Source organism: Hyla sarda, chromosome 2 (genome assembly GCF_029499605.1).
Source record: "Hyla sarda isolate aHylSar1 chromosome 2, aHylSar1.hap1, whole genome shotgun sequence".
Taxonomy (NCBI): Eukaryota; Metazoa; Chordata; class Amphibia; order Anura; family Hylidae; genus Hyla; species Hyla sarda.
In genome coordinates, this window is record NC_079190.1 from 19,878,792 (window position 1) to 19,904,568 (window position 25,777).

The 25,777-nt window shown below is 44.7% G+C and overlaps 1 long non-coding RNA gene across 4 annotated transcripts in view; it reads left to right on the plus strand.

Moving 5' to 3' along the window:
- Positions 1-25,777, plus strand: part of LOC130357588 (uncharacterized) — a 67,969-nt gene that overhangs the window by 33,589 nt on the left and 8,603 nt on the right. For 3 of the 4 annotated variants that reach the window (XR_008889184.1, XR_008889182.1, XR_008889183.1), the window contains exon 2: positions 5,854-5,969. This is a non-coding gene — a long non-coding RNA (uncharacterized LOC130357588). Of the gene's footprint in view, positions 1-4,585; positions 4,736-5,853; positions 5,970-25,777 lie in introns of those variants that run through there. The other variant, XR_008889181.1, reaches the window with a different exon arrangement.

The following is a 25,777-nucleotide window of genomic DNA, read 5'->3' on the forward strand; positions in this document are numbered from 1 at the left end:
GGGAAAGGGGGGGGGGGTAACCGCCTATACCTATGGGGAAGAGAGGGGGGGGGGTAACCGCCTATATCTATGGGGAAGAGAGGGGGGGTAACTGCCTATACCTATGGGGAAGAGGGGGGGGTAACTGCCTATACCTATGGGGAAGAGAGGGGGGGTAACTGCCTATACCTATGGGGAAGAGGGGGGGGGGTAACTGCCTATACCTATGGGGAAGAGAGGGGGGGTAACTGCCTATTCCTATAACCACCTGAGGGGGGGGAGAGAGAGGGGGGTAACTGCCTTTACCTATGGGGGGGGGGGGGTAACTGCCTATACCTATGGGGAAGAGGGGGGGGTAACTGCCTTTACCTATAGGGAAGAGGGGGGGAGGTAACTGCCTATACCTATGGGGAAGAGAGGGGGGTAACTGCCTATACCTATGGGGAAGAGGGGGGGGGGGGGTAACTGCCTATACCTATGGGGAAGAGAGGGGGGGGGGGGTAACTGCCTATACCTATGGGGAAGAGAGGGGAGGCGGTAACTGCCTATACCTATGGGCAAGAGAGGGGGGGGGGTAACTGCCTATTCCTATAACCACCTGAGGGGGGGGAGAGAGAGGGGGGTAACTGCCTTTACCTATGGGGGGGGGGGTAACTGCCTATACCTATGGGGAAGGGGGGGGGGTAACTGCCTATACCTATAGGGAAGAGAGGGGGGGGGGGGTAACTGCCTTTACCTATAGGGAAGAGGGGGGGAGGGGTAACTGCCTATACCTATGGGGAAGAGAGGGGGGTAACTGCCTATACCTATAGGGAAGAGAGAGGGGGGGTAACTGCCTTTACCTATGGGGGGGGGGGGTAACTGCCTATACCTATGGGGAAGAGGGGGGGGTAACTGCCTATACCTATGGGGTAGAGGGGGGGGGGTAACTGCCTATACCTATGGGGAAGAGAGGGGGGGTAACTGCCTATACCTATGGGGAAGAGAGGGGGGGGGTAACTGCCTATACCTATGGGGAAGAGGGGGTGTAACTGCCCACACCTATGGGGAAGAGAGGGGGGGGGGGTAACTGCCTATACCTATGAGGAAGAGAGGGGGGTAACTGCCTATACCTATGGGGAAGAGAGGGGGGGTAACTGCCTATACCTATGGGGAAGAGAGGGGGGCAACTGCCTATAACTATGGGGAAGAGAGGGGGGGCAACTGCCTATAACTATGGAGAAGAGAGGGGGGCTAACTGCCTATACCTATGGGGAAGAGAGGGGGGTAACTGCCTATACCTATGGGGAAGAAACTGCCTATACCTATGGGGAAGAGAGGGAGGGGGTAACTGCCTATACCTATGGGGAAGAGAGAGGGTGACTCTGCCTATAGGGAATGGGGGGAAGGGGGTATAACTACCTATACTTATTGGGGGGCTACCTAACTTTATACCTAAATGCCTAACTACTTACCTACATACCAGGCTATCTAACTAAGTACCTGGCCTTCATACATGGCTGCCTAACTACCTAGCTAGCCCCCTACCTACCTGGCTTGTCACCTACCTACATATCTGGCTTCCTGATCTACCTACCTAGTTACCTATTTACCTGGCTACCTACCTACCTGCCCTTTTACTGTGCAGGACACCAAGGAGGGCATTATTACAGTTTGTGGGCCTATAGATGGGAAGATTGTGTAGAGGAGAGGAGGGCACTGAATATATGCAGAGTCTGACATGTTTTTCCTGCAGATGTTAAGAGATCCACATGGTGGTCTTATCCGGACGGAGAAGAAAAGGAAAGAGGATGACGCTGATGAGAAAAGACGTAATTGTGAGTCCCAAAATGTAACTGTAATCACTTATATGGTATACACATCCTGTGTACAGCTGTTATCTACCGCCATATGGTCCTGTATATAATCACTTATATGGTATACAGATCCTGTGTACAGCTGTTATCTACCGCCATATGGTCCTGTATATAGTCACTTATATGGTATACAGATCCTGTGTACAGCTGTTATCTACCGCCATATGGTCCTGTATATAGTCACTTATATGGTATACAGATCCTGTGTACAGCTGTTATCTACCGCCATATGGCCCTGTATATAATGACTTATACAGATCCTTTATAGTATACTGCTCTGTGTATAGTGGTTTTATTCAGTACAACATTTTCAGTTTTCTACCTACAGAGCTATATGAGGGCTTTATCGGTATCAATTTGGTTTTGATGATTTTTTCATCCTATTTTTTGTTGTTGGTTGTGTGTATACAGAGGAGCTGTTACAATGTTTGCATTTGCACTATTTGGTGAGGTTGTCAAATGTATTTATATTATATTTATATTTTCTGGGTAACCCCTTAAATTTATTGCCTGTTGTTAAATAAATGTTATTTACAATTGTAAGTTTTATTCTCTAAATGTAATTTTTTTGTGCAATATAGGAAAGTTCCCCCCGCATATATATTGTATCCATCCCATCCCCTCTGCCATTTCTTTACCCCCCCCCCCCATCCCCCATGACATTTCTTTACCCCCCCCATCCCCCATGCCATTTCTTTAACCCCTGATCCCTCGTCCTCTGTGCAATTGGCCCCTACCCTTTCTTTAGCTCCACCCCCACATAGCCACACCCACGGCCGGTATTTTTCTGAGGGAAAGGTGGCAACCCTAGTTGCTATGGGCAACGCAGCAACTTTTCCTCAGGACAGGTTTTGATAAATCTCCCCCTCAGTGTATTCCCAATAGCAGTGGTGTCCAACCTGCGGACCTCCAGATGTTGCAAAACTACAACTCCCAGCATGCCCGGACAGCCGTTGGCTGTCCGGGCATGCTGGGAGTTGTAGTTTTGCAACATTTGGAGGTCTGCAGGTTGAAGACCAATGCCCTATAGAAAGACTGTAATATCTAACTACACATAAGGTTTGCTTTTAGTCTGTTACCATAGAGACACATAGGTCTGCACAGGAACTGTATGCACACCATATTTTTTGGGGGGAACCTTACTCGGTATTCCCCAAAACCTTCAACCAGTTACAGCTCTCACCATGAGCATGCTGGGAGTTGTAGTTTTACAAGTGCAGTTTAGAGACCACTGATCTAAATGATCAGCTAATGGCGGCTATTTGGTGTAGGGCTGTTTTTTGTTTTTTTTTTCGTGATGAGGCGACCCCTTTACAAAAAAATAAAAAATAAAAATTAATTATAAAAATTTGGATTTTTATATGAAGGAAATAAATTATTTAGAACAATGAGACGTTGGTATTCCTTCCAGCAGATTTACCAGCACAGTGACAACTGGAGAAAAAAAAATAAAAAATAAAATGTTTTTTTTTTTTTTGCAATTTCTAGAAAACATCTGTGGTCGGCATTTGTTAATTTGAGCAATCATATGGGTATTTAATCTTTACAATAAAGTTTAATTAACAACTAATTAACTTTAGGATGTGCGACAGCAAGGAGTGCTAAAATAATGGCTCTAATGACACGCCGCACGACTACCGATACACCACTTTTTTTTTTTTTTTTCCCAAGAATGTGCAAATGTTTTTGATAATTAGCATTTTAGGCTGTGAAATATTATGACAAGACAACATTTGCAGGGAGGTTGAGGAGGAAAATAAAGTTGCGCCTGGCGACTTTATTCTGGAAAGCAAAAAATCGTTCTAATGATTCGCGTCTTGTCTCAACCCTCAAGGCCGCACGTCGGAAGACAAAACAAAAATCTGAATAAAAACTGGCGGCACAAATATTGGTTGGTGGATTTTATTGATTTTTTAACTTGTTTGTCTGTTTTTCTCCACTCACAATGATGGATAAAATGTACAACCTTTCCAAATTAGAATTTTTACAGCTGTTATATATATATATAGCAGAAATTGTCCTGTTATATGGTCTTCTCCTGTCTAGTAGTTGTGGGGGGCAGTTCTCACGGCTGATCCATTAGGGCTTGTTCACACAAGCAGATCCACAGCGTATTTTACGCTGCGGATCTGCCGACGATGGACCTCTACAGTGTGACTCCGCTACGAGCAGACACACTGCGATGTGTGAGTCGTGACGCGCAGTATACTCGCACACATTGCGGCTGCTCTCGGCCTAGCTCAGGGAGCAGGGGGAGCAGCCACGATGTGTGCAAGTACACCACAAGTACACTGCGCATGCGAACAGCGACTCATAGATCGCAGCAGTGTGTCTGCTCGTAGCGAGCAGGCCGGTCCGAACAGGCACATCTGGAGGCACACCTTAGGGTTCCCTCGTCGGCAGATCTGCAGTGTAAACAAGCCCTACTCTGTGGATCTGCCCGTGTGAACAAGCCCTTACTCTGGATTGACTGGTGTTTACTGCTCTGCCCTGAATTAGGTGTGGTAGCTCAGTAAAGGAGTTGCACCCCTGCACCCTTGCTGTCCTGTCAGGCAGCCTACCTACAGTGTCTCCTGGGCCCCCTTGCACCTGTTCCCCTTGTACAGTTATCTTTATGCTGTGTATTGTATATAAAAGTGTTATGCCTTTAAGAACAGTTGACATGTGATTAACCTGTTGTCATGTGATTGTAACCCATGTGACCTAAGGGTGACCTATGGGACCCCTCCTATTTTCCCCCATAGAAGCCCTGGGTGGAGCCTCTACTCACTCTCTTGTATGCTGAGTTGCAGTGAGGTCAAGTCCTGCTAGAGTGTGTCTGGAGTCCAGAGGAGGCCTAAAGTCAGTCAAGCAGCCACAGATTCTCAAGTCCATTGCCCCACAGGTCAAGTCAAAACCTGGTAAGCTACCGAAGGGGTGAAGTCAGTCATAGTCTGTCATAGTCAAGTTAGTCCAAGTCATCCTGTCTCAAGTCAGCGTGGCCTGCATACAAATTGTCCAAGTCCACTATAAGTCCCAACAAGCCCTAAGTTCTCTAAAATCACTGGTCACCTCCGTGGGCCTAGTCAAGCTGTATAGACTGTTACACCTGTCTGACTCGGTAAAGCTGCCGTTGTTCCGTAAATTGGCGTCGGAGTCATTATTTGCACCATGCCTAGCCCAGGATCCAGCGGTATTCCTTTGTGGATAAACCACACCCTGGCGTCACGAACACAAGGGGTTAATGTCATCTGCCCCCAGGGGTAATTCCATATGCCCTTATCACACCCTCACTACATTCGGCTATCCACACGGACGAATTTCCGCTTTTCACTGTAAATACGAAGACACATGATAGGGTAGGGGGTCCTGATAAAGATTTTGCATTGGGGCCAGCAGCTTTAAAGGAGTACTCCAGGACTATTCTAGGGATAGCTGATAAGTTTCAGATCGCAGGAGGTCCGACCACTGGGACCTCCTGCGATCGCCCGTACGGGGCCCCGGCAGTCACTCACTGTACAAAGTGGCGGCTCACACGCCACCTCAATACAACTTTATGGGAGAGCCAGAGTGCTGCCTTCAGGCAATCTCCGGCTCTGCCTTAGCACTGTATTAGGGGGCGTGTCAGCCGCCACACGTGCTATCTGGCTGGAGAGCCGGTGCTCTGTACGGGGGATGGCGGGGGATCCCAGCATTCGGACCCCAGCAATCCAAAACGTATCCCTTATTCTTAGCATAGGGGATACGTTTTCCAATTCTGGACTATTCCTTTAAGTTACACCTCTGAGCTGCAATCTAAGTCTTCATCAATAATATAAAACTTCTTTTTGCCTTCTCCAGAATTTTTCAATCTCTTGCGGCTGCCGTCCACACGTTTATTTCCAAAAGGTCAAAGTACCAGCCATTTCTCCTCTGACTGTCGCATTCTCAAGCACGATCTATGGGCCGCGGCAGCACAGAGATGGATATACTTCAGGAAGACGTACGAGCGGAGGCCTGTATATAGCCCAACCTAACATTTTTCTATTGCTTTAAATAGGTGTCACAGGATGCACTACTAAAATAAATCCAATCCATTACGGGCGCGGACGCCATTACCGACAACATTAGTGCTCTCCCGAGAGGCAGGAAATTGCATTTTTCTAATAATTGTGGGTAAGTGAGGGTTTTATCGGCCATTATTTCCATATTTATTTATTTCCACATCATTATTATTATTAGTGAAATCTTTCACGCCATCTATAAGGCGCGCTGTAGTAAATCAGTGGTAGGCAATTCTCCCGTAATAATATACTTACTACCTGCTGTTTACCTTCTAATGTCTCCTGCTTCAGCAAAAAGAGGAGATCAAAGCCACAACCGTAAGAGCTTATTTAGGTTTTACAGTAGAAACACAGAACGCACAATGTAATAAAACAATACAAGCACTCTGAAGGCGGGGGGGGGGGGGCGCATTTTTTTCTCTTAGCGAGTTTATTTTCTACTTAAAGCTCTGACTACAGGGAATGCATTACCAGCGGTTCCATACTATGATGGTTTGAGGGGAATAGCTCCCTTTACAGGAGGCACAATACTGTAGTAAGCTTTTTCAGGCACTATTATAGGGGCACTGTGGCATGCATTTGTAAAGGGGTACCATGGCAGGCACTATCATAAGAGCACAATGGAAGAACTATAGGGCCACTGTGTTCTAAACTGCCATATGAGAGACTGGAGCCAGTATTATCATAGAGGAACTGTAGTCGATACTGTCTTAGGAACACAGTGGTTGATACAGTCATGGGGGCACTGTGGTCGACACTGCCATAGGGGCTCTGTAGTTCATACTGTCATAGGGGCACTGTGGTTGATACTGTCATTAGCCTCTATGGTTCATACTGTCATAGAGCACTGATGGTTGATACCGTCATAGAGGCACTGTAGTCGATACTGTCTTAGGAACCCCGTGGTTGATACAGTCATGGGAGCACTGTGGTCGATACTGCCATAGAGGCTCTGTAGTTCATATTGTCATAGGGGCACTGTGGTTGATACTGTCATCAGGCTCTATGGTTCATACTGTCATGGAGCACTGATGGTTGATACCGTCATAGAGGCACTGTAGTCGATACTGTCTTAGGAACCCCGTGGTTGATACAGTCATGGGAGCACTGTGGTCGATACTGCCATAGAGGCTCTGTAGTTCATATTGTCATAGGGGCACTGTGGTTGATACTGTCATTAGGCTCTATGGTTCATACTGTCATGGGGCACTGTAGTCGATATTGTCATAGGGGTACTATAGTCCATACTGTAAAAAGGGCACTGTAGTTAATACAGGCATAGGGACACTAGTTAATACAGGCATAGGGCAAAGTGATCGATACTGTTATAGGGGCATTGTGCCATAGGGGCCATGTGTTAGACACTACTATACAGGCACTTTGGTAAGCATTATTACAGGGCCACTGTGGTAGGCACTCACTCCAGCAGGCACAATTATAGGAATACCATAGTAGGTACTAATATATGGGTACTGTAATTAGCACTATCCTACAGGTACCATTGCAGGCACAGATATAGGAATACAACAAAACCTACTATTATATTAGTACTGTAGTAGGCACTATAATAAGGCATTATTACATGGGTACTGTAGTAATGGGCTATTAAAGGAACTTATAGGAAAGTACCTGATCAGACACTATTATAGGGGTGCTGTGGCAGGCACTACTATAAGGTTACTGTAGCCAGCACAGTTTATAGGTGCAGATTTGGTAGATACTATGATACTATGGTGAGCACTCCTATATTGGCACTGCAGGAGAAATTATTACAGGGACAATATGGTAGGCACTAACGTAGTGTGTGAGGCACGCTGGTCCTAATGGCATCAATTCCAGTTGTTATTCTGTGACAGAGGTCTCAATGTGGCACCAAGCATGGAGGTCCTGTAGACTGTAGTCCTGTTGCCCTCCAGATGATGCAAAACTACAACTCCCAGCATGCCTGGACAGCCGTTGCTGGGGTACCATGGCAGGCACTATCATAGGAGAATCATGAAAGAATTATAGGAACAGTGTGCCAGATATTATTATTGGGGCATTGTGTTTAAAATTGCCAGTACTGTCATATGGGGAACTGTGGTTGATACTCTCATAGAAGCACTTTGGCTGATACTGGCATAGGGGCACTGTGATTGATACTGTCATAGGGGAATTTTGGTTGATACTGTCATAAGGGGATTGTAGTTAATACTGTCAGAGAGGCACTGTGTTTAATATTGTCACAGAGGCACTGTGGTTGATTCTGTCATAGCGACACTAACATTGTCACGGAGGCACTATGGTTGATACTGTTGATACTATAATAGAGGCACTTTGGCTGATATTGACATAGGGCACTGTGACTGAGAAGGTCATAGGGGAATTTTGGTTAATATTGTCATAGGTGGACTGTGTTTGATGCTGCCATGGGACACTGTGGTTGATTCTGTCATAGGGACACTGTGTTTTTTACTGTTGTAGGGGCACTGTGGCTGATACTGTTATAGGGCACTGTGGCTAATACTATCAAAGAGGCATTTTGGCTGATACTGACATAGGGGCACTGTGATCGATACCGTCATAGGGGGACTGTAATTGTTACTGTAATAGGGGCACTGTGTTTAATACTGTGGTAGGAGCACTGTGGTTGATGCTGTCATGTGGCACAGTGGTTGATACTGTCATAGGGGCCCTGTAGTAATTCCTGTCATAGAGGCACTGTAGTCGATACTGTCATAGGGGCACTGTAGTCGATACTGTAATAGGGGCACTGTAGTCGATACTGTCATAGGAGCACTGTAGTTGATACTGTCATGGGGAACTGTGGTTGATACTGTCATAGGGGCACTGTGGTTGATACTGTCATAGGGGCACTGTGGTTGATACTGTAATGGGGCACTGTGGTTGATACTGTCATGGGGCACTGTGGTTGATACTGTAATGGGGGCACTGTGGTTGATACTGTCATAGGGGCACTGTGGTTGATACTGTCATAGGGGCACTGTGGTTGATACTGTAATGGGGCACTGTGGTTGATACTGTCTTAGGGGCACTGTGGTTGATACTGTCTTAGGGGCACAGTGGTTGATACTGTCATGGGGCACTGTGGTTGATACTGTCATAGGAGCACTGTGGTTGATACTGTCATAAGGGCTCTGTGGTTGATACTGTAATGGGGCACTGTGGTTGATACTGTCTTAGGGGCACAGTGGTTGATACTGTCATGGGGCACTGTGGTTGATACTGTCATGGGGCACTGTGGTTGATACTGTCATAGGAGCACTGTGGTTGATACTGTCATAAGGGCTCTGTGGTTGATACTGTCATTGGGGCACTGTGGTTGATATTGTCATAGGGGCATTGTGTTTAACACTGGCATACAGGCACTGTAGCTGATGTTGTCATGGGGCACTGAGGTTGATACTGTCATAGGGGCAGACAAAACCCATAAAACTATGCAGGACTGAATGCTGCCCCCTTCTGGTGCAGTACCTGTGCACAATTAGGCCATTGTGCCAATGAAACAACAGTTCTATACAGATAATAATTTTACATTTTAAAATTTCTATTGTTCAATTTCTAAACTGGCTCCTGAATGATAGCGAACAAACCCGACTCTGTATATTCTATGAATATATTCCCATTGTTACCATGAACATTCAGTTGTTTTACTTTTCAGGCGCAAAGTGCGATTTAACACACACACAAAAATAACGGCAGAATATTTCCAATTATTTATATGCCCCCCCTCTCCTCCATCGCTACCAGGAAGGGCCCGTGATCTCCCCCTCTCATTATTTAATGGGTAAGTCTCTCCGTATACAATCTGTCAACTTGTCACTTGGTTCCGGCAGCATATTATGCGCAATTTGTGCAGGTTTAGTCTAAATAGCCTAAAGTAAATCTTTTTTCTCCCTGTGTTTTCTGCTCCGGTGCATGGAAGAACGGATAATAATATTCACCAGATTTGAGGCTACGGAGACATGTACTTTGTCGATGTGTAATGTAGAACACGCGCCGCGAACGATCGCTGCATGAATTTATTTTTAAATGGAATAAAAACAAACCTCAGTTTGTACTTTCTGAATCCAGCCTTAAAGGGGTATTCCGGCTTTATACATCTTATCCCCTATCCTTTGGATAGGGGATAAGATGTATGATCGCAGGGGCCAACGCTAGGGACCAACACTGGGGACCCCCGCGATCTCGGTGCAGCCCCCGGCATTCTGTGCCAGTCGCTGCCTCTGAGACGGGGACATGACGTCACGGCCACGCCCCCTAGTGATGTCACACCACACCCCCTCTATTCATGTCTATGGGAGGGGCGTGATGGCCATCATGCCCACTCTATAGAAATGAATGGAGGGGGAGTCTACTAGTTCTAGAGCAACTTGATTTCTGCTGCCCAAACCACAGAATGCAGGGAGCATGATCACAACACACCAGAATTTACTCTGAAACACTCAGAAAAATCATTGTGTGAGAAACCTGCCGGAACCTTGGTAACTAGTCATTGGGGCAGGTCTCTCCCCCCCACCAGCCCTGAGTGATCTCTTTCTATCTGTGTATAGCGAGAGATGGGCCACTCAGAGCCAGCCCAATGGCTAGTTACCCGGGTCCCAGCAGCTTACATAAATGGGCACTCTCTTTAAAACAAATTTTTGCTATTGCACTCCTTGTGGTAAATAAAACATCTTTCTAATGTACTTTGTTTAAAAAAAAAGTAACATTTTCTATGTTTTATTTGTGTTTAAAAAAGCTGCCACTAGGTGTCTCCCTACTTGTCCAGATCACATTCCCCCCCCCCCCCCCCCCCCCCATCTTTTGCACAGATTTTGGACTCCTGCTGGCCTGGCAGAGGTCCAAACTCAGGAAATGCAGTCTGGAGTGCTGAGGGGGGGGGGGGGGGCTGCAGCCTTATCCAATAATAGCTCATCTCACATTTAACTGCCGTTTGCTGTTGGTTGCAGAGTAAGGGAGGAAGTTCTCCCCTGTATGGCTTCAGATAATGTCACGCTTTTGGGTAATACCTCTTCCCAGTCTGTGAACCTGAACCTGAAGCTGAGCAGAAAATACGGTGGCGTTGCTAGGGTTGGTGTCACCCAGTGCGGTAGAAAATGGTGTCACCCCATGCCTAAGACCCCCCCCCCCCCCCCCCCCCCCCGCCAAGTAAGTTTTTAGCCTGTTGTGAGCACATGTGAAAAATTCCAGTATAATAAATTATACCAATTGCCACAGAATGGGAATTTAAAAATCATAACCCTTTCAATTTTGCACCTAAAAATTCATATGATGGCCTATTTTTTGTGCCACCAATTCTACTTTGCAATGACATCAGTCATTTTACCCAAAAATCTATGGCGAAACGGAAAAAAAAATCATGGTGTGACAAAACTGAAGAAAAAAGCCATTTTGTAAATTTTGGGGGCTTCCGTTTCTACACAGTACATTTTTTCGGTAAAAATGACACTTTATCTTTATTCTGTAGGTCCATACGATTAAAATGATACCCTACTTATATAGGTTTGATTTTGTTATACTTTTGGAAAAAATCATAACTACATGCACGAAAATTTATACATTTAAAATTGTCATATTCTGACCCCTATAACTTTATTCTTTTTCCACGTACGGGGTTGTATGAGGGCTCATTTTTTGCGCCGTGATGTTTTAATCGGTACCATATTTGTTTTGATCGGACATTTTGATCACATTTTATTCTTATTTTTTTACCAAAAATTACGCTATTTTGGACTTTGGAATTTTTTTGCACGTACACCATTGACCTTTAATTTATGATTTTTTTTTATAGTTCGGACATTTATGCATGTGGCAATACCATATATGTTTATTTTAATTATGTTTATATATTTTTTATATGGAATTTGGGAAAAGGTGTGTGATTTAAACTTTTAATAAGGAAGGTGTTAATGTGTGTGTTTTTAAACTTTTTTTAAACTTTTTTTTTTACACTTTTAGTCTCCTTAGGAGACTTTTAGGAGGAATCATTTGATTCCTCATACAGATCAATGGGGTTACATATAATCCCATTGATCTGTGTGCTCTGCGCTCGATTGATAAAGCCTGGTCCTGCCAGGCTTTATCATTTAGAGAGCAGGAGCCGACATGAAAGGAGAGGTAAGCCATCAGGCTACCTCAGCAGTGGATCGCCCTGCCGCGATCGCGCTGCAGGGGGGCGATCCACCCCACTGGACCACCAGGGACGTGATACAGGCACCATTAGACGCCACTGTCAACTTTGACAGCAGCGATCTAAAGGGTTAAATCCCGGCCGCATGTCGGCTATTAACGCCGGCCCCCAGCTACAAGGATCATCTGGGGGCCGTCTGGTATGACGTGGGCTCGAGTCAGGAGCCTGCGCCATACCCAATTAATGGCCATTGGACGAGCAAAGACGTCCACGGTCGTTATTGGGTTAATCAGTGGTAAGGTTATGCTGGGAATTGTAGTTTCACTCATCATAACTGTAGAATTTACAAGTGACTACAGCTTTGATAGGACATAGTGAGGAGATACAATAATATCAGTGACTATAGGTGACTTCTTCTCTATAGTGAGAATACACAATAATATCAGTGACTAGAGGTGATGTCTTCTCTATAGTGAGGAGAATACACAATGTTATCAGTGATTACAGGTGTCGTCTTCTATATAGTGAGGAGAATACACAATTATATCAGTGATTACAGGGGATGTCTTCTATATAGTGAGGAGAATACACAATGATATCAGTGACTACAGGTGTCATCTTCTCTATAGTAAGGAGAATACACAATGATATTAGTGATTACAGGTGATTTCTTCTCAATAGTGAGGAGAATACACAATGCATCAGTGACTACAGGAGACGTCTTCTCTATAGTGAGGAGAATACACAATGATATCAGTGACTACAGGTGACATCTTCTCTATAGTGAGGAGAATACACAATGATATCAGTGACTACAGGTGACATCTTCTCTATAGTGAGGAGAATACACAATGATATCAGGGATTACAGGTGATGTCTTCTCTATAGTGAGGAGAATACACAATGATATCAGTGATTACAGGTGATGTCTTCTCTATAGTGAGGAGAATACACAATGATATCAGTGATTACAGGTGACGTTTTCTCTATAGTGAGGAGAATACACAATGATATCAGTGACTACAGGTGACATCTTCTCTATAGTGAGGAGAATACACAATGATATCAGTGATTACAGGTGACATCTCTATAGTGAGAAGAATACACAATGATATCAGCGAATACAGGTGATGTCTTCTCTATAGTGAGGAGAATATACAATGATATCAGTGACTACAGGTGATATCTTCTCTATAGTGAGGAGAATACACAATAATATCAGTGACTACAGGTGACATAATCTCTATAGTGAGGAGAATACACAATGATATCAGTGATTACAGGTGACATCTTCGCTATAGTGAGGAGAATACACAATGATATCAGTGATTACAGGTGACGTCTTCTACATAGTGAGGAAAATACACGATGATATCAGTGACTACAGGTGACGTCTTCTCTATAGTGAGGAGAATACACAATCATATCAGCGATTACAGGTGAAATCTCCACTATAGTGAGGGGAATACACAATGATATCAGCGAATACAGGTGACGTCTTCTCTATAGTGAGGAGAATATACAATGATATCAGTGATTACAGGTGATGTCTTCTCTATAGTGAGGAGAATACACAATAATATCAGTGACTACAGGTGACATCATCTCTATAGTGAGGAGAATACACAATGATATCAACGATTACACGTGACATCTTCGCTATAGTGAGGAGAATACACAATGATATCAGTGATTACAGGTGATGTCTTCTATATAGTGAGGAGAATACACAATGATATCAGTGACTACAGGTGACATATTCTCTATAGTGAGGAGAATACACAATGATATTAGTGATTACAGGTGATGTCTTCTCAATAGTGAGGAGAATACACAATGCATCAGTGACTACAGGAGACGTCTTCTCTATAGTGAGGAGAATACACAATGATATCAGTGACTACAGGTGACATCTTCTCTATAGTGAGGAGAATACACAATGATATCAGTGACTACAGGTGACATCTTCTCTATAGTGAGGAGAATATACAATGATATCAGTGATTACAGGTGATGTCTTCTCTATAGTGAGGAGAATACACAATGATATCAGTGATTACAGGTGATGTCTTCTCTATAGTGAGGAGAATACACAATGATTTCAGTGATTACAGGTGACATCTTCTCTATAGTGAGGAGAATGCACAATGATATCAGTGACTACAGGAAACGTCTTCTCTATAGTGAGGAGAATACACAATGATATCAGTCATTAAAGGTGGCATCTTCTCTATAGTGAGGAGAATACACAATGATATCAGTGATTACAGGTGACATCTCTATAGTGAGGAGAATACACAATAATATCAGTGATTAAAGGTGACATCTTCTCTATAGTCTTTCCTTATCTAATTCAGATGGAACATAATGCCAGGACTTGTTCCAGCTAAATCTTCTCTATTCAGAATGTGACACCGAGATGGTATTGGCTACTCACTGTCCGCGGATTCTGATTCTCTAATTAAAAATTATTATTATTATAAACCTTCCAGACACTGTATCCTCTAAATATAATAGTACCATACACTGCACTCTTTGAATATAAACCTTCCGCACACTGTACCCTCTAAATATAAATCTGCCATATACTGTACCCTCTAAATATAATACTGTCACACACCGTACCTACTGAATATAATACTACCACACACTGTACCCACTCAATATAATAATACCACACACTGTACCCACTCAATATAGTACCACACAGCGTACCCACTGAATGTACTACCACACACTGTACATTCTGAATATAATACTAACACACACTGTTCCCACTGACTATATTACCACACACTGCACTCTCTGAATATAAACCTGCCACACACCATACCCTCTAAGTACAATAATACCATACATTGCACTTTCTGAATATAATACTACCACACACTGTACCCACTCAATATAATAATACCACACACTGTACCCACTGAATATACTACCACACACTGTAACCTCTGAATATAACCTTGCCATACATTAGGTAGTGGCAGCCCCCCCCCCCCCCCCACACACACACACACACACAGACAAAGAAAGACACACTTACCTGGCCTGTGCACCACTTCTTTTCTCTGGCGGCAGCCCTCATCAGACCCAGGCCGGCCGCTGGCACAATTGAAGACTGGGGGTTGGCGGTAATGGGGTTTTCCTATCTCAGACCTCAGACGGGAGCAGGCACAGCTGAAGACAGACGTGGGGGGGAGGTTTGGGTTGCTGTAGCACAGACGCAGCCGGGGCGGAGCTAAACACCGGGGGGGCGGGGGGTGGGGGACGCTACGCCGCTGAGCAATATCAAGGTAGAAGACAAAAAAATTATAAAAAATAAAGGCAGGGGGTGGTTTATTATGATGGGGGCAGTGAACTGGGAGGATTATAACATTTATCAAGTTAATGAGAGGCAGTGGCGTACTAAGGGGGGGGGGGCAGGGGGGGGGGGCGGCCCGCCCCGGGTGCCGCTCACAAGGGGGGTGCCAGGGGCGGACTGACCCGCCGCCGCCTCCACCACTACATATACCTATAGGGGAGATGGGGGGGGGTTACTCTACATATACCTATAGGGGAGGAGGGGGGTTAATCTACATATACCTATGGGGAAGAGGGGGGTTACTCTACATATACCTATGGGGGAGGGGGGGTTACTCTACATATACCTATGGGGAAGGGGAGGGGGGTTACTCTACATATACCTATAGGGGAGGAGGGGGGGTTACTCTACATATACCTATGGGGAAGGGGTGGGGGGTTACTCTACATATACCTATAGGGGAGGAGGGGGGGTTACTCTACATATACCTATGGGGAAGGGGAGGGGGGTTACTATACATATACCTATGGGGAAGGGGAGGGGGGGTTACTTTACATATACATATAGGGGAGGAGGGGGGTTACTCTACATATACCTATGGGGAAGAGGGGGGGGGGTGTAGCTGCATATACATATGGGAAAGAGGGGGGTGTAACTGCATATACCTATGGGAAAGGGGGGTTTCTCTACATATACCTATGGGAAAGGGGAGGGGTTTACTCTACTTAGACCTATGGGGAAGAGGGGGGGTGTAGCTGCATATACATATGGGAAAGAGGGGGGTGTAACTGCATATACCTATGGGAAAGAGGGGGGGGAAGGTAACTCTGCCTATACCTATGGGGAAAGGGGTGGGGGTAACAGCCTATACCAATGGGGAAGAGGGGGGTAACTCTGCCTATACAATGGGGAAGAGGGGGGTAACTCTGCCTATACCAATTGGGAAGGGGGGGGGGAATCTGCCTATACCTATGGGAAAAAAGGGGTTTAACTCTGCCTATACCTATGGGAAACGGGGGGAGGGGTTTTAACTCTGCCTATACCTACGGGGAAAGGGGGGTTAACTCTGTTCCTATATCTATTGGGAAGGGGGTTTAACTCTGCTGCCTATACCTACAGGGAAGGGGGGCTACCTAACTTTATACCTGGATGCCTAACTACTTACCTACATACCCAGCTACCTAACTATGTACATACCTGGCCTTCATACATGGCTGCCTAACTACCTAGCTAGCCCTCTACCTACCTAACTTGTCACCTTCCTACATATCTGGCTTCCTGATCTACCTACCTAGTTACCTATTTACCAGGCTACCTACCTATCTGCCCGTTTACTGTGCAGGACACCAAGGAGGGCATTATTACAGTTTGTGGGCCTATAGATGGAAAGATTGTAGAGGAGGGGAGAGCACTGGAAAAATGCAGAGTCTGACATGTTTGTCCTGCAGATGTTAAGAGATCCACATGGCGGTCTTATCCAAATGGAGAAGAAAAGGAAAGAGGACGCCGCTGATCAGAAAAGATGTAATTGTGAGTCCCAAAATGTAACTTCAATCACTTATATGGTATATACATCCTGTGTACAGCTGATATCTACCGCCATATGGTCCTGTATATAATCCTATATAGTATACTGGTCTGTATATAGTGTTTTTTTTCAGTACAGTATGGCGGTATTATCCAATTCTTGTGTGGTGGTATATATTTACTCCTTGTATACCAGTATTATTAGTCATGGAAATTTACCTATGTTAAAGTGTTTCTTACATATATAAATTTTAGTTTATTGTGTGTGGGATTTAGGTGGAATAGGGGCATGGCAGAAGATTGACGAGCTCCAGAGCCTAGTAGGGGCCCTTGCTTTTTTTTGGTCCAAGGGCCCTGAGTGTTATCAGTCCGCTCCTGGGAGGGGGTGTAATTGAGGGGTGCTGGAGGAGGGGGTAAATAAACGGGGGGGGGGAGGGAGGGGGGTGTAATTAAGGGGGGGTGCGAGTGGGGGGGTGCCAAACAAAGGGTCCGCCCCGGGTGCCAAATGCTCTAGGTACGCCCCTGTAAATGAGGGAGGTTTATGTGCCTCAGCCAATCAGGGACAGTCACACATTGCACATTGAAGCGCTCTCGGCTCTCAGAGCTGAGGAGAAGGGAGTGTGATGTTACAAAGTAATGTGTCGGGCCAAGCAAACATTTGCCCGACAGTCACCATGTGTGATAAGATTTACTGGATGTCCTGATCGGAGAAAAAGCTGAGAGAAACAGGATATGTGCTCCGCAAAAATTATACTTGTACATTACATTTCTATAACTTTAACATGTGCAGCAACATGAATGTAATTCATTTGGCTGGAGTTTTCCATTAAAGAAGTACTCAAAAACTAAAAAAAAAAAAGTACTTAAAAAATGTATTATACCAAACTGAACATACCTGCCGCTGCTCCCCCAGTGCTTCCAATAACCTGCTCCGGCCTCCATAGCGATCCTCTTCCTGGTTGCTAGTTGTCGGAGCATCACACTGTGGCTAAGCTAATCATCAGCCGCAGCGATGTCCCACCTCAGCCGGTGATAGGCTGGGCGGCAGTGTAACATTTTCGCCCCCCCCCCCCCCCCCGCACCAGGGATAAGACTGAATACATCACACTGCCACTCAGCCTATCACTGGCTAAGGCGGGACAATGCTGCTACTATGATTAGCTAAGCCGCAGTTTGATGCCCAGACCAACAGAAACTAGGAAGAGGATCGCTGCGGAGGCCGGCACGGGTTATCGGAGCAGTGGCCGGTACAGGTTTTTTTTTTTGTTTTTTTTTAAATTACCCGGCATCCTGGGTAAATAAAAAAAATATATATTATCCTGGAGCACTACTTTAAAGTGAGATTTTACCATATATAACACATGGGAGGGGGGGCTTGATTACAGACACAGCAGATGGGACTAGGTGAGTATAGCTCCCCACCCAGGGGACTATTTATTGGGCCGGTGGGGGAGACTTTGTAACTTCATATCCTCACCATGAACGTCCCCCGGAGATGATGAGGAACATGATTTTACTTTTTATATCAAATTTCCACACATTATATATGGTAAAATCTAATGATTGGTTCCCTTTAAAGGGGTACTCCGCTGCTCAGCGTTTGGAACAAACTATTCCGAACACTGGAGCCAGCCCCGGGAGCTTGTGACGTCATAGCCCCACCCCCTCCTGATGTCATACCCTGCCCACTCAATGCAAGTCTATGGGAGGGGGCGTGACAGTTGTCACCCCCCTCCCATAGACTTGCATTGAGGGGGCGTGACATTATGATAGGGCGGGGCTATGACCTCACGAGCTTCCGGCGCTGACTCCAGCATTCGGAACAGTTTGTTCCAAATGCTGAGCAGTGAAGTACCCCTTTAAGGAATGTAATTCTGTAAATACCACATGCAGAGAACTACCCCTGGTGGTGGCAGTTTCTTGTGGGTGAACAGGATGACACTTTTTCTTTAAATATGCTGATCCTCAAGGTGGTGGTACTTAGGCTTATGGTATTAAAGCTGTTACTCCTTAGGATTATGGTGCTCAGGCTCATAGTATTTAATGTGCTTTTTCTCAGGCTGATGGTGCTCAGGCTCATGGTATTAGGACTGCTGATCCTCAGGCTGATAGTACTCAAGGTTATGGTGTTAAATTGGTACTCCGACGCTAAGACATCTTATTCCCTATACAAAGGATAGGGGATAAGATGCCTAATCGCGGGGGTCCTGCCGCTGCACCCCGTTAGAATCAGCCCCCGGAGCGTGCTTGCTCCGGGTCTGATTACTGGCGATCACGGGGACGGAGCATAGTGACGTCACGGCTTCGCCCCCATGTGACGTCACTCTCGGCCCCCTCAATGCAAGCCTATGGGGGGCTGATTCTAACAGGGTGCGGCATGGAAGATCACGGGGGTCCCCAGCGGCGGGACCCCCGCGATCAAGCATCTTATCCCCTATCCTTTGGATAGGGGATAAAATGTCTTAGCGCCGGAGTACCCCTTTAAAGCTGCTGATCCTCAGGGTGGCAGTGCTCGGGCTGCGGGTATTAGGGCTGTTGATCCTCAGACTGATGATACTCAGGCTCATAGTATTAGGCTGCTGATACTCAGACTGCTGCTACTCAGGCTCATAGTATTAGGCTGCTGATTCTCAGGCTGATGGTACTCAGGCTCATAGTATTAGGCTGCTGATTCTCAGGCTGATGGTACTCAGGCTCATAGTATTAGGCTGCTGATTCTCAGGCTGATGGTACTCAGGCTCATAGTATTAGGCTTCTGATTCTAAGGCTGATGGTACTCAGGCTCATAGTATTAGGCTTCTGATTCTAAGGCTGATGGTACTCAGGCTCAAAGTATTAGGCTGCTGATTCTCAGGCTGATGGTACTCAGGCTCTTAGTATTAAGGCTGCTGATCCTCAGGCTGATGGTACTCAGGCTCATAGTATTAGGGCTGCTGATCCTCAGGCTGATGGTACTCAGGCTCATAGTATTAGGCTGCTGATCCTCAGGCTGATGGTACTCAGGCTGTTAGTATTAAGGCTGCTGATCCTCAGGCTGATGGTACTCAGGCTCATAGTATTAGGGCTGCTGATCCTCAGGCTGATGGTACTTAGGCTCATAGTATTAGGGCTGCTGATCCTCATGCTGATGGTACTCAGGCTCACAGTATTAGGACTTCTGATCCTCAGGCTGATGGTACTAAGGCTCATAGTTTTAGGGCTGCTGATCCTCAGGCTGATGGTACTCAGGCTCACAGTATTAGGACTTCTGATCCTCAGGCTGATGGTACTAAGGCTCATAGTTTTAGGGCTGCTGATCCTCATGCTGATGGTACTCAGGCTCACAGTATTAGGACTTCTGATCCTCAGGCTGATGGTACTCAGGCTCATAGTATTAGGGCCCCTGATCCTCAGGCTGATGGTTTTCTGGCTCATAGTATTAGGACTGCTGATCCTCAGGCTGATGGTACTCAGGCTCATAGTATTAGGACTGCTGATCCTCAGGCTGATGGTACTCAGGCTCATAGTATTAGGGCTGCTGATCCTCAGGCTGATGGTTTTCAGGCTCATAGTATTAGGACTGCTTATCCTCAGGCTGATGGTTTTCTGGCTCATAGTATTAGGACTGCTGATCCTCAGGCTGATGGTTTTCAGGCTCATAGTATTAGGACTGCTGATCCTCAGGCTGATGGTTTTCAGGCTCATAGTATTAGAACTGCTGATCCTCAGGCTGATGGTTTTCAGGCTCATAGTATTAGGACTGCTGATCCTCAGGCTGATGGTTTTCAGGCTCATAGTATTAGGACTGCTGATCCTCAGGCTTATGATGCTCTACAGGAATCGGGCTCTCCACCTGAAGCATGTGTGCTCTGGTACTACCATTACTTTGCATGCTTTCTGTTTGAGAAACCACAAGAACTGGCGCTGCCACCAACATCCTCCTTTCTGAGGTGTCACGGCACATCTGCGTGGCATTGGATCTTGAGTACCGTATTGGGGTCAATGCTTAGAGATTTCTGAGGCCTATAGAATTGTAAATGCAGCTCTGGAGTATACAACAGACTACAACTCAAAATCAATGCCACTCAAAAAAAGGGAAAAGAAGGAAGTGGCAAGTTATTGTAGGAATACATTGTCCTATATTATCCCACACCACATCCAGGGCTGATGTCTATGTCTTCATGGAATGTTCCCTTACAGATCCAGTGTAATTAAAGAGATACTGTTAGTCTGTTGCATCTATGCGGACGCTTTGCCGGTGTAATGAATATAATTAAGCGTTTTATTCGGAGACATACCGTAGTTGTATAATTGTGCAATTACTTTGCTAAATATATCGGATGAATGGCTCGACCCTGTGGCCTTTTCGAAACGGAGGAGATGTAGGAAGATCTCATCCTGAAAAACCCTTCAGAGAAATGATGTGAGACGCAATAATCTTATGGCTCTATTACTTAACAGGATAAGGAGCCTTCAGCTCGGAAATATAGACCCTGAATTAAAGTGCAAAGTCTCAATCAGAATATCTTATCCCAATCAACTTCTGAGGATATGGAAAATGGAGACATCACATAGCGGAGGCTGAAAACTGAAAATGAATGCAAAAGATTCTTAGCATAAAAATAATTTAAAGGGGTATTCCAGGATTTATTTTTTATTTGACTGTGCCACAGGAGCTGTAAAGATATTGTAGTTCCTAACATAGTCTGTATCTGTGTGTGATAGTGATCTCTGTTGTATGTTCATTTTTAGCAGCATACAAAATGAGTGTTGTCTTAGCTTTTCCCGGTTGCAGTGCGGCTCTAGACATTACATAACTAGTTAGGTGTTGAAAGAGAGCCTGTCTGTGCTTCAATGGGTGGAAAGACCGCTGGGTGGGGGGTGGGGAGAAATTTCTCCACAGGGCTTCAGGGAATTGTAGTTTTAAGCGCAGCATGCATGGAAGGGAGCCTAGCTGTGCTGCGATAGATGGGGTGACTAATGTATGGGAGGGAGAAAAGTGACCTCATGCTTACAAACAAGGGATCCTGGGACTTGTAGTTGGAACCATTTCACCAGAAACCAGCTGTGTTATGGTTGACTCTCAACAGGTGAGAACTAAAATGACTTTATGTTGGATGACCCCTATAACTTCTTGAAGAACAGGCCTTGTTTAGCCTCATAGACAACCAAGATGTATATTGGGTTATATTTCTGAGTAATTCATTTAAAAATATATATTCTGAGGGAAATAAATGTTGATCTGTTATTGGGCATCGGAAGGGGTCATGATCTCTTGAGGAGGGTGTAATAGGCAACCGGGGAGCCCTGCTATTTCACCCAACCGGCTATGGCTTTGGGCCAGTGTCCAGGAAGAAGCCCATCTGCTTTTCAAGCTATAAACCCTATACAGGGATCTGGACTTTGCTCTAGGTTACTACCTCTGAGTGGTCCCAATGTCATGTAAAACACTGAGGGGTCAGGCAGAGACAGGATCAAAGAGTACCTGTCATGATCTTGATACATTTTATAATTTCCCTGCCCCCATCATAATAAACTGCCCCCTGCTTTTATTTTTATTATTTGTTCTACCTTGATATTGCTCAGTATTTTCTGCTCAGTCTCAGTCATATTCACAGACTGGGAAGGAGCGTTCCCCAGCAGGCTGTGCCATCATCTGAAGCCATACAGGGGAGAACTTCCTCCCTCACTTTGCTACATACAACCCAGAGCAGTTCAGTGTGAGATGAGCTATGATTGGATAAGGCTGCACACACACCCCTGAGCACTCAAGACTGCATATCCTGATTTTGGACTTCTGCCAGGCCAGCAGGAGTCCAAAGTCTGTGCAAGAGATATGGGAAATGTGCTCTGGACAAATAGGGAGAAACCTAGTGGCAGCTTTTTTAAACACAAATAAAACATAGAAAACTTCTTTTTTTTTTTTTATACAAAGTAAATTAGAAAGATTTTTAATTTACCAAAAAAAATTGTTTAAATGGGAGTGAACATTTAAGTAAAGACATCTTGTACTGGCAGCAAACTAGTGTAGTTAGGGATTGCGGACAGGTCAGGGTGGGTAGCTCAGATTCAGAGTTAACAGTACAGGTGAGCATTACCTCAGATTAAGTTTCAGATATATCAGCTTTTCTTATTATAAATTAGTTTCTTTCACAGGATTTGGGAAATTTTCCTCTGAGTTGAAAAATCTGGCTGTCTGACCAGAAGTTCCTCTAATTGCTCCCAGTTGAATGTCAAACCACATCGTGAAATAAACTGTCTCGCTGTATATGTGTTGTCACAAGATGCTGTATATAAACTACGCATTGTGAGTTAAGATTGGGAATCCATTTTGAGACAACAATGACTGGGTATTTTGATGTTATATCAAGCTGGCTCAAATTTGGAACCCTGGGTATATGTAAGAATGGAAGGGTTCTCCTCCATGACCAGGTCATACACTGGAGAAGCAATATGGTACAGGGGATCAGGCAGAGACAAATTTGGGAATTCGGACAGAGAGGTCAAACACAGAATGTTGAAAACTTAGCAGAGCGCTTTCACTTGGAACACTAGCAAGCTAGGAACCTGATGCTTCGGCAAGGTAGAACTGCATAGTGTTGAGCACGAATATTTGCAATTTGAATACTTATTGCAAATTTTGCATATTCGCAAATATGGCGAATATAGCACTATGTATTCGCAATTACGAATATTCGTTATTTTTTCCCCCCACAGAACACATCACAGTGATCTCATCCCTCCCTGCTTCTAGCTTGTGGTCTAAAGAAGGCTCCTATACTATTGACTGTATTAGACTGGAGAGTGAATTTTCGCAAATATGAGAATATGCGAATATTCGCAAATATCCTCATATTCGCAAATATAGTCACTAAAGAATATTAGAAGATAGATAATATAGATAGATATGGAAGAAAGATTTCCAGCGCAAGATACAATGCAGCAGGTACTTTATTTAGGATCGCATGGAAAACACAGAAAACACCAACGCGTTTTGGGTCAAGCTGGACCCTTAGTCATGGCATTGCCAGCTAATCCAGCTAATCCGGCTAATCCGAGCGCAGGTGTGAGCTTTCAGCAGAGGGGAGCCGTAATTTCCGCCCTATCTTGCTTAATATAGATAGATAGGTGGATAGTTATTGGCATACGCGTGTGCTTACGTGAATGCGAAAATAACCGCAAATATATCAAATATGCGAATTTCGCGAATATAGGATGAATATTCATCCATATATTCACGAAATAGCGCAAATTCGAATATGGCATATGCCGCTCATCACTAGAACTGCATTTTATAAGGGGCAGGGATCGGTAGCGGACTGGATTATGGGATTGAAAAGGCCATGTGTACGTGCCTCTTCAATCCGCTTCACTGCAGCGCCATCTATAAGACAGAACACATCAGCAGGGTCCTACCGCCAATGTCAGAATGAGAGTCTTTATCTTCCTTTATCCCACCAGCTGAATGTCCACTCGCTTGCAGATAAAAACTCTCATTCTGACTTATAGAGGACAGACCCACAGATGAGACAACTCCTTCAATCGCATGAACATAAAAAAGAGAGATCAAAAATAGGAGTAGTCTTTATTCCACCAACCTTTCCCTATTACTGCTGAATACACAGGTTAATATTTAAAGGGGTACTCCGGTGGAAAACTTTTTTATTTTTTTATTTTATTAACTGGTGCCAGAAAGTTAAACAGATTTGTAAATTACTTCTATTAAAAAATCTTAATCCTTCCAGTACTTATTAGCTGCTGAATACTACAGAGGAAATTATTTTCTTTTTGGAACACAGAGCTTTCTGCAGAAATCACGACCACAGTGCTCTCTGCTGACATATCTGTCCATTTTAGGAACTGACCAGAGCAGCATATGTTTTCTATGGGGATTTTCTACTTTGGACAGTTCTTAAAATGGACAGAGGTGTCAGCAGAGAGCACTGTGGTCATGATGTCAGCAGAGAGCTCTGTGTTCCAAAAATAAAAGCATTTCCTCTGTAGTTTTCAGCAGCTGATAAGTACTGGAAGGATTGGGATTTTTTTTATAGAAGTCATTTATAAATCTGTTTAACTTTCTGGCACCAGTTGATTAACATTTTTTTTTTAAGTTTTCCACTCCTTTAAAGAAGCCTAAATTCCCTTTGGTTCAAATTTAATTAATTTGTTATTAAAAATTGTCTGATGGAAAAACAGACTCAAAGCGGAAAATCCCGAAGCGGCCGGCGAGAGGACGGGAAGTGAAGACGCAGTCGCTTTAAAAAATAAATCTATTCTTGTTGCATGGATGATTTCTCCTAGAAATAATTTCTCTGGTATTTACTGGTTTATAATGGGGTTATGACCATTAATATCCTCATTTATAGATGGGGATTCTCATTAACCTAACATTGTACATTACAGGAAGCTCATCTGAAGTGGAAATAACTACCAGGATTAAACTTCCTTCCCATCTGGGTACATTAACATTTTTAAATGCCACAGTCAATGGCTATCATGTAGTCAGTTATGTACCGTGCGTGTCAAGATGCAAAGCAATTGGTTACCATGGTAGCCAGAGGCCCTTTGAAGGCCTGCGGGGCTGCTATGTCAGATCTACTGTTACAGCCAGACCATACTAGTAGATCACCGATCTGACAGTTCACTGCAATACAATAATATTGCAGTGAACTGTAGAAGCCAAAGGCCCAAACCCAGTCCTCCAGGTCCACAAACAGTCCAGTGTTTGAATTTCTCCCTGTTCTGTTCAAATTAGGTAACTGAAAAAAACTGGAAAAAAACTTAAAGATTGGGTTGGGGACCACTTGTATAAGCAATCATAAGATTGCTTATCAAAGAACCCCGGGGTACTATAAAAGAAGGCATAAGAAGGTGAAGAGCTTAAATGTGTGTAGTAATGGATCATCCCAGGTTCACCAGAGCAGCCCCCACCACTGGTAAGAGGCTTTGATAATATACGTTATGCCCAATGAAC